This window comes from Lathyrus oleraceus, chromosome 2 (assembly GCF_024323335.1).
Source record: "Lathyrus oleraceus cultivar Zhongwan6 chromosome 2, CAAS_Psat_ZW6_1.0, whole genome shotgun sequence".
Taxonomy (NCBI): Eukaryota; Viridiplantae; Streptophyta; class Magnoliopsida; order Fabales; family Fabaceae; genus Lathyrus; species Lathyrus oleraceus.
Genome location: NC_066580.1, coordinates 133,782,704 through 133,792,882, shown reverse-complemented (window position 1 = coordinate 133,792,882; position 10,179 = coordinate 133,782,704). Strand labels below are relative to the sequence as shown.

At 39.2% G+C, this 10,179-nt stretch overlaps 1 non-coding gene across 1 annotated transcript; it reads left to right on the top strand.

Annotated features, from left to right (window-relative positions):
• The first annotated feature begins 2,279 nt into the window (after positions 1-2,279).
• LOC127125085 (small nucleolar RNA R71) lies at positions 2,280-2,386 on the top strand. Its single transcript, XR_007804546.1, has one exon. It is a non-coding gene; the product is annotated as a small nucleolar RNA R71 (small nucleolar RNA).
• Positions 2,387-10,179: the final 7,793 nt, after the last annotated feature.

The following is a 10,179-nucleotide window of genomic DNA, read 5'->3' as shown; positions in this document are numbered from 1 at the left end:
ATGAGAAAAAATGGAGGGAAAAAATAAATGGTGTGATTAGTTTGAAAAAACGCTGGAACCAGGAATCGAAGTGAGGATGGAAGCGCTTGGAAACAAAATAAAATCACAAAGCGTTGGAGCGGGGAATCGAATTGAAGAGCGTTTTGTACAAAACGCTGCACTTCAATAATGAAGTGGCAAGCCACCTCAGCCGGTCCAAGCACGCTGGCATGGTCAAAGAAGCGCAGGCCACTGGAAGTGCCAAGCAAGCGCATGCGTGGCTGATGACTAGGCAAAGCCCTAGGACAAAACCAGACGGCGTGGTCACTATTCACACGCGGTGGTAGGGACGATGGTTTCCACCGTCTTCTCGAATGAGACGGTGGTGCTACAGTAACGTCCATAATTTTCTTGCAGAATCCAGCAATATATACATCAATCAAAGGTCTCAATTAGTAGATCATGAATCCATAAATAGTTAAGCCTAAATCATCACACATCAAGCAGATCGAAGGAAATAAGTTTCATCACTCAAACTTCAATTCAACGTAACTCTCTCAATTTTCATCCAAATTCAAGAATATTTAGATCAGGATCATCAGCATTCAAAGATCTATAAGTTCATGTACATGAATTGGCAAAAGAAAAGGTTCGAAAATCCACCAACCTGTTGTGCAGTGACCAAAAACAGTGGATTCAAGCTTAAAAAAATATCCAGATCTTCTCCACCAACCTTTATATGAAGCTCTATGTAGGAATTGGCACTTGAATTGTCTTGGATCTTGTTGAATTTCAAACCTCCATTGAAGTGTTGATGTGCTTGAACAGCTCCAAATCTTGCTCAATTTCCACGAATTATGGCTGGATCTTGCTCAAAACTCTTCCATGATCATGATTCTATGAAGAAAAAGTGTGTTTGTGTGGAGAATTTTTGAAATCGAATGAGAGAGAACTTTGGAGGGAAAAGCAAATTCTAGATCTAGAAAATGTGATCCTGAGCAATTATGTTATGATTTGTTATTTATATGCCCTGTTAATTACCATGCTAATCACACTTAACTTGGCTAATGAAAAATTAAGAAGAAAAGAGGTGCATGACCAAATTGCAAATTCACCTTATGAATGGTAAAAAATGCACGTGAACAGTGCCATATTATCATTCATATCCACTTAAAATCAACTTATAAGCCTCATGGAATTGGAATTAAGTTCATGTGATGCACCAATTTTAAATTCCTCATTTTCCCTCCAAAAAGCACATGTATGCACCAATGGTCATGTGATATTATTTCATGCAATGCAATGATAGATTTGGAAAATATAGGTCATGACATGCAATTTGCAAAAAGAGTGGCCTGAATTGGAGTTTTGTAGCCAAAGTTATGTCACTTTGAAGTTTCATACACACTTGGCAATCATTTGCTCATAACTCCTCAACCATTCATCAGATGCTCATGATCTTAGACTTTTTGGAAATGGGAGAGAAAGATATTCAACTTTCATGTTGGACAAAATCTCATTTGAAGCTTCTTTGATGTTGGAAAGTCAAGTTGAAAGTGGTCCAAAAACTTGCCATTTTTGGAAACTTGAAATTACAGGTCACTTTCCATTTTGGGAAACTTTTGATCTGACCTCAAAATCTTCAATGTTGATGTTTGAAATGACAAATAAACCTTGTTTGAACATGAATGAAGTGTCTCAAACCATTTCTCCACCTCCTAGCCCTCAGCTCTTGCACAATTGACTTTCTATGGTCCTTAGATGACCTTGACATGCTCTGATCAGCTTGAGCCTCAACCACTTGGGGAATTGGCTCAGAAATGAACCCCCTAGCTCATATAAGCTCTCCACATAACCATGTGATCTTCATCATCAATAAATACCTCATCTCCTTGATAAACCCTGACTGGAAGAATGCATTGATTAGGGTTGACCAGAGGTCAAAACCCTAATCCCAAGGAACTTGAGCATGCACAATGAAACGCTGGAAGATGATAGAACCATGATGATGGTGACATATCCTTGCAAACAAGATAATGCTTCACCTTTGAAGAACCAAGAAAACCCTAATTGAAACACAAACCCTCAGATGGTTGGTGATCAATTCACATAGACCCTCAGGCTTGAATCATGTAACATCTCCATCTCTGAGAAGACTTTGGAGGAAGATCTTTGATTTCCATATGATATGCAAATGCCTAATATCCTAAAACATGAAATGCAAAGTGGAACTAGTCTCAAGAAGAGGAGGGCAAATTTTGAGGTGTTACAAGAAGGTCTGAATGATTAACCAATTTTCTAAACCATGATGTGGGCATGCTCTTAACAACTCTTTATATCTCTCCCAAGCTTCGAACATCGATTCTCCTTGGTTCTGGGTAAATCTGGTAATGTGGTTTCGAAGAACGGTGGTCTTACTTGGGGAAAAGTATCTAGCAAGGAATACTTTTCTAAGGTTGTCCCAAGTTGTTATGGAATTGGGTGGAAGGGAATCTAACCATGATAGGGCTTTATCTCTGAGGGAGAAAGGGAATAATCTTAAACGGATTGCCCCAGGAGAAGATCCATTAGTTTTAAAAGTGTCTGCTAATTGGAGAAAGATTTTTAAATGTTGGTTTGGGTTCTCAGTAGTGAGATCTGCGAATTGTTGTCTCTGTTGCACTAGTTGCAACAGGGAGGGTTTAAGTTCGAAATTATTAGCTGGGCTGGTTGGGTTTACTATACTAGAACTAGGTTCTTCGTTGGATGGTTGAGAGAAATCCTTAAGAGGTCTATGATTTTGATCTTCGGCTATAACTCTCCTAATTCTATGGAAAAATAAACATGCGCGAGCGTAACGTTCAGGTTCCGCCAGAGGGTATACTAAGCTTCCGGTGCTACAAGTTCTTCGTATTGACCGACAGGTAACAACCTAAGTCTAAAAGATATAACAACAGGGTGCGAAATTTGACGAAATTGGTTCCCGGCAACGACACCAAAAACTTGATGCGTGGTTTTCGTAAGTATACGAACGCGTCAAAGTAATATAAAAGATTATCGAATCCACAGAGACCAAGTATCAATCTATCTTTATCTATCGTTACGGTGTTATTGCAACCTGAAAAAAGGAATGCGAAAAAAACAACCGGCGAGAAAAGAAATGACAGAAGAGTCGCCACCGTGCGTTATTTATCCCAAAGGAGGGAAAGGAAACGCTCGAAGTAAACCTGGAAAAAGGAAAGGAAAAGACAAGGTCTCGCAACCAAATCTTGGGTTCGGGAGCCGATTATGCGAAGGGAAGGTATTAGCACCCCTACGCATCCGTAGTACTCTATGGGATCCACTTTTGTTGTTCTTGTCTAAAGGGTGCGTGTATATCTAATGTACTACTTACTAAAAGGGGGGTCAAAAGAAAATGACTCGCACGGATGTCGCATCCACTGCATACGTATCTCATCTGAACATGAGAATCAGAGTCTTCGTAGCTCGGCTACCTAGGGGTTAAAGAGGAGTGTGCTTGCTAAGACATCGCGTCTTATACCTACGTATCTCATCTGGAATGAGAATCAGAGCAAGCCGTAGTTCGGCTAACTACGGGTTAAGGGTTGTGTTTTTGGGTGAACGACGTTACTATGCAATCTACCGGATGCTCGACCTTTGGAGACTTACTCGCCTGTAGTAGAAGGAGTAAACGTGTTCTTAGGAGAAGAAAAATCAATGAGTTGTTGGTGTTATAGGAATGCTCATGCAAAAAAGGAAGTCCTAGACGAAGGAACAGTGCTACCTTAATTGACATGCAAACGAGAGACTATACGAAGCCTAGCAATCCTATGGGGAGACGATCACACCATACAAAACAAACATGCATAAAGTAAAATGCCAACAAGGGGGCTTAAGCATACATGGGTAGGGCTTTAGTCAAGAGGGGTCATATCAACCTCGACAAACAAGCCCTGGAAAGGTAATCAAATGGGCTCTTAACCACTGACATTGAACGTCAGGGTGAGCAGATCAAAAGGGTAATGAGGATAAGACCTCATAGCTCTTAACCCTGGCCAGGGTGAGCTTATGACAAAAAGTGGGGATTCAGAAAGGTGGAACCCTCTCCACTGACTGACCGGACAAAAGATCTTGGGCTTTTGTTCTGAAGCATCGACACGTAGTGCGAGCATAAAGAACGACACACTGAATAACGGGGGATTGATTACTAATCCCTTTTATCCGTCAATTGCCTCTTCAGGGAGGTCTTTAGCACTGATGCCTCTTCTTGGAGGTCTTTGGGCACAAAAGTAAACAAACAAAAGAAAACATTGCCTCCTATTGAGGTCTTCCAGCTAAGAAAGCGGTAAAATGCGGGAAAGATGTAAAAGTACCACACAGATAAAGATCTGAAGTAATAGCAACTAACGACACAAGAAACCCAGAGATCTCTCAAGCTGGCACCACCAAAGAAAGCAAGTCAACACAGGTAATCGGAATAAACCTCCAGGTGGTATCCCACAAATAAAGTGGAATGCCAAGCAAGCTATCCTTTCAGGAGTCATGTGAGCCCTCACAAAAAACTCAACAAACAGGTTAGAGTGACAAGATGGGGCGCAATCAAGAGTTGCCACAAATCAAAATGTAACCACATGAATCATGCCATTAAAATTCACAAAAAGAGCTCACAAAAAGCAACCAAGTATAGGAGGCCTAAACCTCTTGTTAAACACATGCATCAAAAGGGTATCAAAATTCAAAGTCAGGGGCAAGGATCCACACATCAAGACATGACATACATACTAAAACATGTGCCCACATGCAAAACCTAACGATAATACCTCATACATTCAGAGCATTCAAATTGAAAGCATAGAGTAATGGAAGTAGGGCAAACCTGATTGGACAGATCGAATGAAATTGAATTGCCCGGTTGGGTTTGCAAAGCAATCTGAGGGTTTATATGAGATGGAATTGACTCTTTGCAGATGAGTTCCTTTCAGTCTCTGGAGGTTGCTCTGAACTCTGTTAGCTCTTCTCTCATTATCTTTTTCCCAGAGTTTTTTGGGAGATGGAAGTCTAGAATTTATAACCTGATTTTTGTGACTTTGTGGGCTCAAAAGAGAGAGGTCCAAGTCCAAGATTTTTCTGTTATATTTTATTTATTTATTTATTTATTTATTTTTATTTTTATTTTTATTTTTCATTTTTTTTTTCTTCGTTTTTTTTTTCAAAACGCGTGGGCTTCGCCTAGCGAGCATGACAGTTCATGAATAAACTTTTGCTCCTTCAAGATTAACGTTTTGACTGATGAATAGACCCCATTTGAACATGTTGGAAGTATCTCAAGTCATTCCTTTGTGTTGACTGATCATCCAAATAGGACCCACAAAGTGTCTTGGATGATATTCAAGTTTCTTGGATCTAATTCCGATTGACATGATGAAATGCAATATGAAATGTTAAATGACCTAAAAATGAATGCATGCATGAGGGGGGCAAATTTTGAGGTATTACAGGTGTTTATCTAAGGTAATCGAAATAGGGGTTTTAAGAGTGCACAATGAAAAATAAAGTATTAAATAAAATTCAATTAATAAAGACAGGTTCGAATGTAATTCACATAATCAATTAATAGTCCAAGTACTTGCTAATAGAATTACTTATGGGCAGTGTTTCCTACTTTGAAAAGAACCAATTTAACGGGAACTGTCGCTTTCGCGTATTCAGAACTGAGTTGTACTCCCTAATCAAACCCTCTTATTGTCACTTATAAAAAGGTGTGCATTGCGTTAGAGTATTAAACCTATTTTTAAGAAATATAGTATCTTGACTAAGTTGAAAATTATCTTGACCTGAGTTTCTTAACCAAAAGAGGTTCTCACGAATCAGACTCTAAACTTATAAACGCGTCCAAAAATAGTTTTAAAATCACTTTTCTTTTTAATTAAAAACTCCTAATGAACTAAACAAAGCGCTTTCGCTGTATTTGAAATAGTAAAGAACAACTAAGTTTAAAAGGACGTTGGACGGCTTTCGATCTTATCCAACGGAAATTAAGTGCGGGAAAACTTAAGTTGAAAGTTAAAATAGCCCTTAAGTGTTTCTACGAACAATTGTACGAATTATTGGTTCAATTACGATCCTTACATTCTAACCTTTATAGGTTTAGCTAGACATGGTAAAGTAAAAATGTATTTTAGTTTTTATCATAAAAGACGGATAAAAAAGGTAATAAGTGTGAGTGCAGGAAAGTAAATAAAAGTAGTGCGAGTGCGGGAAGTAAATAAAAATAGTGCGAGTGCGAGAAATAAAGAAAGTAAAGGCGAGTGCGAGAAATAAAGAAAGTAAAGGCGAGTGCGAGAAATAAATAAAGTAAAGTGCGAGTGCGGGAAATAAATAAAGTAAAGGCAGTGCGAGAAATAAATAAAGTAAAGGCAGTGCGGGAAATAAATAAAGTAAAGTGCGAGTGTGGGAAAGTAAAGTAGACAAAGGTAAAGCAATAAAACCTGCTCCAATCGGAGGGTCGAATAAAGTGCGTAACAGAAATGAAAATGGCGGCAGGATTAACTTCCTTCCAAAGTGCTCCAAACTCGATTACAGACTCGATTACACAGTGTGGCAACACTCCGATGTGAAGCGATTACCGCTTTTACAATACTGATATATGCCTAGTTGTAACTAAGTTTGGATGAAGAAACAAGTGAAACCAAGACTCTATTTATAGGCAAGGAAAATAATGGAAATGACAAGGATGCCCATAAGTTTGAATTTGGGAGGGAAACATCTTTGTTCTTGTGGCGCCCGCCACTACATCATGGTGTCGCATTACGCGAAAAACCGGCGGGAAAAAACAAACAAACAGAGCCGCCACCGTGCGTTATTTATCCCAAAGGAGGGAAAGGAAACGCTCGAAGTAAACCTGGAAAGGAAATGGTCTTACGACCGGAGATGCAAGGATCGGGAGTCGGTTACGCAAGGGGAAGGTATTAACACCCCTCACGTCCGTCGTACTCGACGGGATCCACGCTCAAGAGAATAGAATAAGGTTGCTGAATAACTGCTCAAAAGAATGCACACACACTGGAATAAGAAACACAGATGGAAGAAGAGGGGAACGAGCTCGCTAGGATATCGCATCCTATGCCTACGTATCTCATCTGGAATGAGAATCAGAGCTACCGTAGTTCGGCTAACGCACGCCGAAACAAAACACACACAAAGACGCTGAGACGTCAGGGCAAACACACAACTGGAAACGGACTGCCAATGGCTGGTCTTATGTCCGACTCCAAACAACAAACAAACGAGGAAACCGAATGCCAATCGTTGGGCTTACGTCAGACTCCAAACACACACACAAAGCAGAAGGGTTGAAAACACAGGCTAGAAGGGAGTCGGGAACTCGGACCTAGTAGCTACAAGCAAAACACTCACAAAAAAGAAAAGGGCGCCCGGAGAGATCTCGCACGATCTCCTGCCTACGTACCTCATCTGGTATGAGGATCAGGGCGACGTAGTTCCCCTGAACAGGGGAGAAATTTCTATCCTAACCAGAAACTGGGAAATGACAAACTAGAAGGGAGACTGACTCGAGCCTAATAATTATCATGTAATCCACAATAGTCCTAGGTTGAGGTTTCTAACAAGAGTTTGACTCACACAGGCAGTGAGTCAACTCAAGTCTATCTCTACGTACGTCAACTTCCTCAAAAGTTGATCATACGACTCCTACAGAAAGGAGATGAGAAGCTAAGCAGATAAACATCAAAAGCAAATAGCACACACTATACACAACCAAGGAGGCTCAAGCAAGGTTGGGCTTTAGTCAAGGGGTCATATCGACCATGACAAACAAGCCAACTGGAAAGGGTGGTCAGGCTCTTAACCTCTAACATTGAGAGTTAGGGTGAGCAGATGAAATGGAGATGAGGGTTATGCCTCATAGCTCTTAACCCTGGCCTGGGTGAGCTTGAATCAAAGAATGTGTGGGAGTTCATAATGGAGGAACTCTTCTCCACAATGACTGACTCTATACACAAGATTTTTGGTTTTTTATTCAAAGTGCATCAACACAGGGTGTGAGCAAGATGAATGACACAACTGAGTAGCAGGGGATGGATTACACATCCCTTTTATCTGCCAATGCCTCTTCACTTAGGAGGTCTTTAAATGTACATGGCACAAAGGTAAACAAGCAAAAACATGGCCTCTTAAGGAGGGCTTCAGACAAGTGCTTGCCAAAATAACATGACAGGTCTTCCAGACTACATGAAGTTAAGGAAGTTACCTAAGTGGTATGCCAACCACAAGCAAAGCAAAGTTCAAATGAACTTAAAGCAACTTATGTACCTGTGTAAACAACTAAGCAAATCAGTACAGTATTAAGACAAACAGACAACAGTCAACAACAAACAGACAATCCCAATGTACAACATGTAAGCCATAAGGCAAACTCAAGTGAATTATCATCAACCTACAAAACAATCAAAAGTTAGCAATCAATAGCAAATATCAACATTCAAAAGATGAAGCAACATCAACCATGGAGATTAAGTGCTTGGTCCTGAAATTCAAAGCTCACATGTAAGTCCAAACCACTAGGTCAAAGCCTAGGGTCTAAGGTGAAGAAAAAAATTCAAAACAGGGGCTAATATTCAACACAATGCAACTTCAAACACATATTAACATGTCCTAAAAAGGACCAAGTCAAAATCATCCATCAAAGGCATTTCATGTGCAAGGGAAGTCAAAGACAATTTCAAAGCACATATTTGGACATTGAGAATGAAAATTCCAAATCAAAACAGAAATGATTCAAACAATTCTAGAAAAATTCATGAGCATTCAACACATCCCATACAACCATCATACCAAAAATCAGAATCAACAGAGGTCATTTGATATGGAAATGAAATTGCACAAGTTGATCATCAAATTGTGTGACACAAATTGTCACACCATGCAAACATGTACATAAAACAGAAATGGAACATGAGAAAAATACCAAACCAAGCCTCATACATCCATCAACATGTCAACAACAATCATGCAAAATTTCATGGCATTTGGATCAATATTAAGCATTTCACAATAAGATGAATGGAGCAAGGTCACAAATGTACACATGATCACATATTCTAACATAATTCAAAATCCAGCCATGCACAACTTCAGAATTTAACATCATCAAATAGAGGACATCTCAATGAACAAGTAGCAAAAAACCAGGTATTTTTTAGAGCATTTTTCAAATCGATATGATTTTTCAAAGTTGGAAAAATAAATTTGAAATGGAAATGAAGCATAGCATAAAATATGGAGGGAAATGTAATAAAGGTGAAAACATTTGAAAATGTGATGCACGCTGGGAATCGAACCGTGCATGAATTTGAAAGTGAGCGCGCCAAGCTGAAACGATGCCGTTTCACACGAAAACCCTAGCCAAACCAGAATGGACGCTAAACCGTCACAAAACGGACGCTACATCGTCTTCCTCATGAAGATGATGAACAGTGAAGGTTCAAGAACAAATTTCCCAGAATCACGAAATCTTTACATCAACATGAAGCTCTTGCAATGCACATTATAGATCGACCATTAACTAAGCTTAATTCAAAATAACAAGTTCAAATCGAGCAGAAACATTAACGAATGCAAAATTTCAATCGCACGTATCTCATGTTATAGTGCACCATTTCATGTGAAATTCATACCAGAATTCTCAGGGTTAAAAGATCTACACAAATATGTACATGGATTTGAGAATTATGAAGGTCGAAAAATTCACCTCTTGAAGAGCAGGTTCTGGATTCACACGATTCAACGCTTGTAATGGTCCAAATTGTAACACCCCTTTTTCTACCCCAAATTATTTAACATATACTCAGAGTAAATAAGCACGCATATAAAGAAAAGGGCATCACATCGACGTTTTCGAAACTTAAAACTTTCAAAAACCAACACTACACCTGGTCATTCAAAATAACACATTTCATCATGAATATTCAAGCAATATGCGTTCGCAGCGGAAAATAAAGAATACTCATGTAATTCATAATATGATCCATGTCCCATACCATGATCATCTCTCAATAATCACTTCAAATAAAATAAAACAATTAATGACATAAAGCATATCAAAATAAGATATGAGTTCAATACCACTAATCTACCCAGTGTTACATGACCAGAGCATTGACTTATTACCTAATTTCAAACTAAATACGGAAACTCTCCAGC